Source organism: Mandrillus leucophaeus, unplaced genomic scaffold (assembly GCF_000951045.1).
Source record: "Mandrillus leucophaeus isolate KB7577 unplaced genomic scaffold, Mleu.le_1.0 Scaffold338, whole genome shotgun sequence".
Lineage (NCBI taxonomy): Eukaryota > Metazoa > Chordata > Mammalia > Primates > Cercopithecidae > Mandrillus > Mandrillus leucophaeus.
The window spans coordinates 2,995,996-3,005,778 of NW_012103565.1; the positions used below are offsets into that span (position 1 = coordinate 2,995,996).

Consider the following 9,783-nt stretch of genomic DNA (forward strand, 5'->3'; position numbering starts at 1 on the left):
CCCAGTAATCCCGTAACACTATCTAATATCCAGTCCATATTAAATTTCTCATTATAGAATATTATTTATAGCTTAAAAAAACTGGAACCAAGGGGCTGGGCGTGGTGAGTCACACCTGCAATCCCAACACTTTAGGAGGCCAGGTGGGAGGATCTTTTGAGCCCAGGAGTTTGAGGCTGCAGTGGGCCGTGATGGTGCCACTGCACTCCAGCCTGGGTGACCGAGTGAGACCCCATCTCTTAAAAAATAAAATTGGAACCAGGATTCTATCCAAGGTTCATGCAATGCGTTTGAATATCATGTTTCTTCAGTCTCTTTTAACCCAGAACAGTCCCCCTCTTTTTTTTTAACCCCTAATTTTTCAATTTTAATTTTTTTTGGGATGGAGTTTCACTCATGTTGCCCAGGCTGGAGTGCAATGGTGCGATCTCTGCTCACTGCAACTTCCACCTCTGGGTTCAAGTGATTCCCCTGACTGAGCCTCCCAAGTAGCTGGGATTACAGGTACCTGCCACCACGCCTGGCTAATGTTTTAAAATATTTTTAGTAGAGACGGGGTTTCACCATGTTGGCCAGGCTAGTTTTCAAACTCCTAACCTCAAGTGAACTGCCTGCCTTGGCCTCCCAAAGTGCTATGATTACAGGCGAGAGCTACCACACCTGGCCTTCCCCCTAAATTTAACTTTTTGAAGAAACCAAGGCTAGAAGGGTTCTTGTCCGCCATTATGTATTTCTCTGATTGTTTCCTCATAGTGTCACTGAGTTTGTCCCCGGTAACTTCACCTTTAATATTCCAAACGATTGAGTCAAGCCCCATCTGAGAATATTCTCACTACCTCCATCATCATCCCAGGGTCACTGTAAGTAGTCTTCAAGATGCATATTAACATTCAGAGGACTAGTCCTGCTTCATAGTCAATTGCAGTCAGAATTTCTACATCTCAGAAGACTAGAGACTGCATATCTCCCACCAGAAGTTGGTAACCTACTAATAAGCCGTGGTGCTACCACAGCTAAATGCAGGTGGAACAAGGACCACTGCTAATGAATAAAAAGTAAACATTTTACCATCAGCTGACATGGACAGTGAAGAAATTCCATAATTAAGAAGCTCTCTTGGGCTGGGTGCAGTGGCTCACACCTGTAGTCCCAGCACTTTGGGATGCTGAGGTGGGAGGATCACTTGGGTTCAGGAGTTCAAGACCAGCCTGGGCAAAATAGTGAGATCCTCTGTCTACAAACAGTAAACAAAAGTAGCCAGGTGTGGTGGTATGCGTCTGTAGTCCTAGCTACTCGGGAGGCTGAGGTGGGAAGAACGCTGAAGTCCAGGAGGTGGAGGTTGCAGTGAGCTGAGATCATGACACTGCACTCCAGCCTGGGTGACAGGGCGAGACCCTGTGTCAAAAAATAAAAAATTAAAAAAATAGAAAAGCTATTTTGCCTGCCAAAGGACAAGGAAGCAATTTTATTCATTTTTAATTTTTATTTTATTTTATTTTTGAGACGAAGTCTTACTCTGTTGCCCAGGCTGGAGGGCAGTGGCACAATCTCAACTCACTGCAACCTCTGCTTCCCGGGTTCAAGCGATTCTCCCACGTCAGCCACCTGAGTAGCTGGGATTACAGGTGCCCACTATCACACCCAGCTAACTTTTGTATTTTTAGTACAGACAGGGTTTCACCAGGTTGGTCAGGCTGGTCTCAAACTCCTGACCTCAAGTGATCCACCAGCCTTGGCCTCCCAAAGTGCTGGGATTACAGGCGTGAGCCACCGTGCCTGGACAAACCTTATGATATTTTATTAGGTTCTTGACAGGTACTTTTCCCAACATAATCATGCATTAGCATTAAGTGGATTGATTCTCCCCTTCCATATGCTGGAGGTTAAGCCTAGTTTCTGTCTTAAAGTACTACCTGCTAACTGAATTATTTTGCCCTATAGGAAAGGTTTAGAGTGCTCTAATATAATCGTCTTTGGGGCCAGGCGTGGTGGCTCATACCTATAATCTTGGCACTTTGAGAGGCTGAGGTAGGCAAACTGCTTGAGCTCAGGAGTTCGAGACCAGGCTGGCCAACACGGCAAACCCCGTCTCTACAGAAAATACAAATTAGCCCAGCCTGGTGGCCCTCACCTGTGGTCCTAGTTACTCAGGAGGCTGAGGTGGGAAGATCACTTGAGCCCATGGAGGTTGAAGCTGCAGTGAGTTATGGTCATGCCACTGCAGTACAGCTTGAGCAAGAGAGCAAGACGCTGTCTCAAAAAAAAAAGTCATCTTCTTTGGAACAAGTAATTTTGGTATTTTTAGATAATAATCATAGAAAGCTTTTGAGGTGGGAAAAAAAGGTAAAAAAAATCACCTTGCATTAGTCCAGGTCAGTTTTATTCTTATTTATTTACAGGAACAGTGTTTTGCTATGTTGTCCAGGCTGATCTCGAACTCCTGGGCTCAAGCGATCCACCTGCCTTGGCCTCCCAAAGCGTTGGGATTATAGGCGTGAGCCACTGTGCCTGGCCTAGGCCAATTTTAGATGCAGAGCCTATGATCTGCCTGATAGAAAGTTATTCAATACAATAAATAACACCAATACCAGTAAATCTGTCATTCTTTCAAGTATATTAAAATTAACCTAATTAGGTTTCCTTCATCCTAGAGGTAAATGAAGTCATCAAGACATCAATAAAGGGTTTTTTTTTTTTTTTTTGAAACAGAGTCTTACTCTGTCGCCCAGACTGGAATGCAGTGAGGCAATATTGGCTCACTACCTCTGCCTCCTGGGTTCAAGCGATTTTTGTGCCTCAGCCTCTCGAGTAGCTGGGATTACAGGCATGTGCCATTACAGCTGGCTAATTTTTGTATTTCTAGCTGAGACAGGGTTAGTTGGCCAGGCTAGTCTTGAACTCTTGACCTCAAGTGATCTGCCTGCCTTGGCCTGGGCTTACAGGCGTGAGTCACTGCACCTACTTGTTTTTTCCTAAACAAATAGTACTGTTTCATGTCTCACTACCTTTGAACACATTGCTGTCTCCTGGAATGTCTTTCCTCTCTTCTTATCTATTTCCTGTTCAACTGACCTTCTCACGAAGTTTCTCCCTGATTCCCTGATTTGTGGTCCCTGGTTTGTGTTCACTTAGCACCTTGTATTATAATACTTTTCACCCTGTACTGGAATAATAAACCAGACTACACATTCCTTATCAGCAACCATGTCTCATTCAGCTTTTTATCCTCCAAGATGCTCCAAGTAAGGCATCTGATGTGCAGGCAATGAGCGCTCAGGACATATTTGATTACTCACACTCCATGCTCTCGTTTTTCTCCCAAACATGTTTACACAAGTTCTTTTGATCAGGTTGCAACTAAAAGAAACTGATTTTAGTTTCTTTGAGCGAAACAGGCCTCTTCTAGTAAATTCACTGAACTGCCACTACTTTGGGCAAACCACTTCATTCAGTGGGTATTAAGGGTCTATCACATGCCAGGCACTGTTCTAAACCCAGAAGAAACCTATTTCAGAGTTTATAACCTAGGGGAGAAGATAGCAACAGACAATTCACCTCTTACAGGAAATGCGCAGTCTATTTCTGGGCAGTGTGAGGTGTATCAGAATATATATAGTATTCCGGAAATCAGGGAAGAAGTTGCAGCTGACATTGTCTGAATGAACGTCAATTGCTAAAAAATGAGGGAAGAGGATGCAGGGAAGACAAGAGTAGGCGGTATTTGACCTGGATTTTGAAAGATGAGTAGGAAACTGATGTGCACTTTGGAGGCTGGTGAAGAAAACCAGAGCCAAACAGTAGTTGAAGTGGTAAAAACATTTTATTCAGGAACTAGTGCAACAGGAGGGAGACCTCAGAATAGATATAGAACTGAGTTCAATTCTCTTATTGCATTAGTTTCTTAATACCATTTTTTATCATTTTAACTACTGTCTGGCTCTGGCTTTCTTTAAGTGGGGGTAAAGAAACTTAGAGAAAAAGTAAATAATCTAAAGAAAGTTGAGTAGTCAAGGAAAACAAATTATTTGTATCCAGAGCCTAGAGTAATGTTGGGGAAGTGGCAAGAGATGAGGGACAGTAGGGCATTTTTTTAGTAATTCAAGTTACCAAAAGTGAAGTGATCTGGTGATATTTAGAAAATGAAATGTTTTTCTGTTTATTCCTAGGAGCTCAAATGGGAAAGATAAGTTTGAACAAGTGCCTGGAATGCTATGCCAACAAGTTTGGATTTTATACTGCAGCGCCAACTGGGAGTTCTCCGAGAGCTGTACGGTATTTTATAAAGGGACTGTAGTCTTTATAGATGATAGGCTGGAGCGGCTCGTAGCAGTCCCTCTCCTGGCCTCAGTTTACTCACTGATAACAAGAATCGGGTTGGATCACATGCCCTCTTAGGTCCCGTCTAACCTCGACAGCTGCTTCCGATGTGCCTGTGCCTCATCTCCTCCTTCCTTCTTACCTTTGTCCTGCTGCCACTTTCCCTAGTCCCTGGCCTGCCTTAGGCGCTTTCAATCAGGAGGTGGGTGGCGGGGAGGGAGAGGAGCGTCTCCGGGTAAAACAAACTAGTCCCCGCTCAGCGGCCTTTCGTCCCAGGCAGCACCACCTGGGTGGTGCCTCGGGGCCAGTCGCGCCCCAGAGTGGGCAGGGGGCCAGGTTTCGGTCGCTTTTCCGTCCTAGGTCTCTAGGGGTGGGAGGCCGACCCTCCCCACAGCCAGGGCATCTCGGGGAGCAGAGCAGCAGCCCGTGCCTCGCGCGTTCCTGGTTCCTCAGAGACAAAAGCCTGTGAGTCCCGGCAGCAGCCACCGGATTTCATCGGGACACTCCGGTGGCAGGGCCTCGGGGCGGGCCTCAGACGGCCAATCGGCTTCTAGAGAAGTCGGGTTCTAGGGCCCAAAGAGCAGGGTTTCGGCCGGGCTCGGCCGGTGCGGGCTGCACGGCTGGGTAGCGTCCCGGGCGCGCGCTGCACCGGGTCACGTGAGGCGGCCGGGGCCACGTGACCCGGCAGGCCCCGCGCCCTGGCGCTCCTCCCCTTCGCCGCCGGTGGGCACCGCCGCTCGCTCGCACTTCTGCGCCCATCGGGGCTTCGGAGATCCCTGCGGTCCCGCGGGACGGCGCGGCAGCAGCTGACCTCGCAGGTAGCGTGTGGACGCGGGGTTGAGCTCGCGGAGTCCTTTTCCCCTTCGGCGCTCCCCCTGCTTCCCTTCCCTGCAGGCCGGGCCGGGTGTGCCCCGTTACTCCTGCACCTCCCGCCTCCCTCGCTCGGGCTACCGGGCCGTCCTCGCGGGCGCTGCGTCCGCGGCGAGGAATGGGGTCCCCGGCCCGGCCCCGCCAGCACCTCAGCTAATGTGCCTTCCTGCGAGGGGGAAGGAAGGATGGGGAGAGGTGAGGGAAAGTTTTCCCTACTCCCTCTCTTTTTTGAGCTGCATGGATTCGATTTTGCTCGTAGCTGAAGTCTGACTGCTGTGGTTGCCGTTTTACTGAGAGGAGACCTCCCTTCTGACTCTCTGTATCCTCTGTCCTTTCCAAGATCTTAGCATCTCTTCTTCGCCCCCTAAGAGTAGTGCTGTCACAAACCGTATTCTTTATCGTTTCCCTTTCCGACACAGAATCCACAAAGGTAGGGATTCTGTTAGTGAGGATCTTTATCCAGGCGTGCGGTGAGCGAAGTAAATGACGTTTCCCTTGTCCTGCCTCTGGTAAAGTACCTACCTGCTCGGTTTATTTTAAGACGACTTATCGAGCACGCTGTGTTCTGCTCTCATAAGTGGCCTTTTGTTTTTATTTATTTGCGTGTAAGACACTTACAAGCCATCTGCGGAACTCTCTGCAGCTGGGGATTACAATTTTATAAAGCAGTCTTGTAATAATGCTTTTAGAAAACCAGATTCATGATTTTCTTTGCCTTTGCCCTATTCTTTTTTTGGGAGGATTAAAGCCCTTAGAGGACAAAAACTGAGTTTCTGAAACTGGTGTGTATTGTGGGCTAATAACATTAAAACGTCCAAGTGTATAATGCCGAAGGAATGGAAAAATGATTGAACCCTGAGGGCAGTTTATAGGTGGCTTAAACTTTATTCATTTCAAATGAGCACTGGGTGAATTTCACCCCTTTAAACTGCTTTCAGGGTTGAGGATGTAACTGTGTATTTGGATTCTATTAATACAGCAGTTCATCTGTGGGATGGACTTTAATCCATTTAATCCATTGTGTGAATACCAGTCTATTTATTAATGCTCTAGACGGGTCCTTTTTCTTCTACCTGCTAGCCTGTTTCTCTTGAAGAGGAAGCATATTCATCTTTAAAGATACTTTTTGCAAGTGATTTTTTAAAGTGTGTGATCCATAGGATAAAGTTCTGTGAACTTCTGAAAACAAGTAGCCATAAAAACCCAAAGCTGTCAAGCTTGTAGCTTTTAAAAAATTCTTTGAAAATTTTAAAATTAAAGAGCGCTCATATGCTGCAGCGAGAACTTGGCTCCACCTAATATACGGGAGCTGGGAAGTCTGAAACAGTATCCTCCTATTTCCTGGGAGTCATTGCGGGGTAGATGAAACTGAAGGAAAGTGAAAGACCTTTATTGTGATGATGATATTCCTTCTGTGTGTACTACATTAAACAGCAAGTCATGCATAGGAAAGGAGGCTGGGGCCTCACAGAGTCTAGAATCTAGGCAGGGCATTCGGACACATTTCAAAATTATTCTCTGGTTTTACAAAAAAGTTAAAAATGTTACATATTGGCCAGAGGCAGTGGCTTACACCTGTAATCCCAGCACTTTGGGAGATTGAGGCCACAGATTATATGAGGCCAGGAGTTTGAGACCAGCTTGGCCAACATGATAAACCCCGTCTCTACTGAAAATACAAAATTTAGCCGGGTGTGGTGGTGCGCATCTGTAGTCCCAGCTACTCAGGAGGCGGAGGCATGAGAATTACTTGAACCAGGGAGGCGGAGGGTGCAGTGAACCGAGATCGTGCCATTGCACTCCAGCCTGGGCAACAGAGTGAGACTCCATCTCAAAAAAACAAAACAAAACAAAAAAAGGTACATGTTGTGTACGTGCTGAAGAATACACAAAAGGGGTATGATGGGTGTTGTCTGAATTTAGCCAGAATAGACTTAGTAGAGGAGATCAGTTAATGAAATAATTATATAAATCAACTATGTGTTAGATCAGATTAAAAAAAAAAACACCCACAAAAAAGCACACCTCTTTCCTGGGGTAGAAAAACTCACGGGAGACCAGATGGGTACCTTTAAAGACCTATGGTCTCCAGCTTTCTCTGGGCTTGGTCTTACCATCCTGCTAGGTTTCTCTGCTCAGTGCTCTTTCCCATCCTCCCTGGTGACTGCTTCAGACTTCTCCACTATTTTCCCCCCAGTTGCTCCACTCCACTTTTTTTTTTTTTGAGACAGGGTCTCACTATGTTGCCCAGGCTGGAGTACAGTGCCGTGTGATCATAGCTCACTGCAGCCTCAACCTCCCAGGCTCGAGTGATCCTTCCCACTCCCAAGTAGCTGGGAGCACAGGTGCGCACCACCACATTCAACTAATTTTTTAATTTTTTGTAGAGACAGGGTCTCACTATGTTGCCCAGGCTGGTCTTTTGAACACCTAGCCTCAAGTAGTCTTCCCGCCTTGGCCTCCCAAAATATTGGGATTACAGGCATGAGCAACCACACCCAGCCTCCACTCCATTTTTTATTGCTACCTCCCCTCTTACTCTTAGCAAGAAGCCTACCTCTTCATAAGGAAAAATAGGTAACCTCAGAAGAGAATGGTCCTCAAATGCCAATCAAAACCACGAGATACCACCTCCCATCCACTAGGATGGGCACAATACAAAAGATAGGCAGTAAATATTGGAGAAAGCAGCACTGCTGTACATTGCTGGTGGGCATGTAAAATGGAGACTCAGCGGAGAGAGAGAATGAGAATGAGAGAACAAGTATGCCTCCAGCATCTGGATTCCTAACCTTTAAATGGCTTTCATTCACATTCACCCTTTCCAAAGGAAGACTTGCTCCTTTCTACAGTTTCTCTTGCACTTATTTATTTATTTATTTATTTAGAGACAGAGTTTTGCTTTTGTTGCCCAGGCTGGAGTGCAATCTTGGCTCAATGTGACCTCTGTCTCCTGGGTTCACGCGATTCTCCTCCCTCAGGCTCCCGAGTAGCTGCGATTACAGATGCCTACCACCATGCCCAGCTAATTTTTTTATTTTTAGTAGAGATGGGGTTTCACCATGTTGGCCAGGCTGGTCTCGAACTCCTGACATCAGATGATCCACCTGCCTCAGCCTCCCAAAGTGCTGGGATTACAGGCATGAGCTGCCGCGCCCAGCGCTTCTGTTGCACTTCTGCTTCAGATCCCATTCCCTGCTACTTTCTTAAGACCCTCATTGAGTTGTTGTGTCCTCTCCTTTTTGATCTTTTTACTGGCTCCTTCCCATTAGCTCAAACATGTTCAAGCCTCCAACAATGTTTACATTAAAAAGGTTAACAGAAAACGTCCCACAACTCCATCACATTCTGTGATTACCATCCGATTTCTCGTTTTTCCTTCAGAGTGAAATTTCTTGAACAAGTTGTTTATACTCATGGTTTCCTTTCCTTCACCTTTCACATACACCTCAACCTGCTGACACCTGGCTTCTTCCTCCCACAACCTCCGTGAAACTGTTCTTATTAAGGTCACTGGTAATTCTCCTTGTTAAATCCAATGGAAGTTTCTCAACCCTTCCCTCATTTAGCATCTCAGCAGCGTTTGACAGTAGCATGCCTCTTGCCTGTGATGCTCAAGTCCCCAGGCCTCTGTAACACTCTGCTCTCCTGCTTTTCCTCCTGGTCTACCTCTTCCTTCACAGTCCCTTCTAGGGGGTAGTCCCTGTCCCTTTCCTGTTGGAGTTTCTTAGAGTTCTGCTCAAGATACTCTGCTCTTCTTATTCTACTTGCTTTTTTCCTGGGTGATTTCATGCCAGATTTCCAAATCTCCAATCCAGACCTTTCTTGAGCTTCAGATTTCTAAATCCATCTGTTGGGACTTGTCCGCTTTAATATCCCACAGGTACCTGGAACAAAAGGTCCATAGTAGGACTCATCACCCCTGAGGCCTGCTGTGCTCTCTGCTGTAGTGAGTGGCAGCACAGTTCTCTCTCACTCAAGCTCAGTGTCTGCCTGTGATCTTTGGCTCTGCCTTTCTGCTTATCCAGTGCTCCTTGTCCCATTAAGCCAGTCACAGAATCTTCTTGATTTTCCTTCTTGTCCAGTTTTCTCCATTTTCCTGATGTGGGCTTCCATCCCTTCTTTTCTGGCTTACCATAGCCATCCTGGACTCCCTCTAAGCACTCCTTTGTCGTCTCATATCTCTATGGTCAGCCAAAGTAATCTTCCATAGACTTACATCTGTTTATGCCACTTCCCTGCTTAAGACCCTTCAGGGATTACCTGGTGCTCTTAGGATAAAGCCTGAGCTGTGTGCTGCAGCCATGCTGACTTTCTTTCAGTTCCTCCACCAGAGCCTTACCTGGCATGTGTGCTCACTGGTGCAGGCGCCTCTTCTCTTCAGGTAGCTGAAGCGCGCTTCCCAATTCTGTTGCCTCTACAGCGTCTGACCCTCCCCATCAGAAACCAGCCACACTGTTGTGAGCATCTGTTTATGTGTCTAGATCCTCCCACCCCATGTAATTTCTGTTGATGTTGGCTCTGTGTCCTGTTTACCTAAGAACATTGAATTAATAGTGTATGGTTCTGCCAGTCCATTGCTGGAATTTCAGTTTA

General features: G+C 46.5%; 1 protein-coding gene across 2 annotated transcripts in view; it reads left to right on the plus strand.

Annotated features, from left to right (window-relative positions):
- Positions 1-4,972: 4,972 nt before the first annotated feature.
- The window catches only part of RCBTB1 (regulator of chromosome condensation (RCC1) and BTB (POZ) domain containing protein 1), a 70,180-nt gene continuing 65,369 nt past the window's right edge, over positions 4,973-9,783 (plus strand). For both annotated transcript variants that reach the window (XM_011988784.1, XM_011988783.1), the window contains exon 1: positions 4,973-5,135. The gene's annotated coding sequence lies outside the window, so the exon portion shown is untranslated. The remainder of the gene's footprint in view (positions 5,136-9,783) is intronic.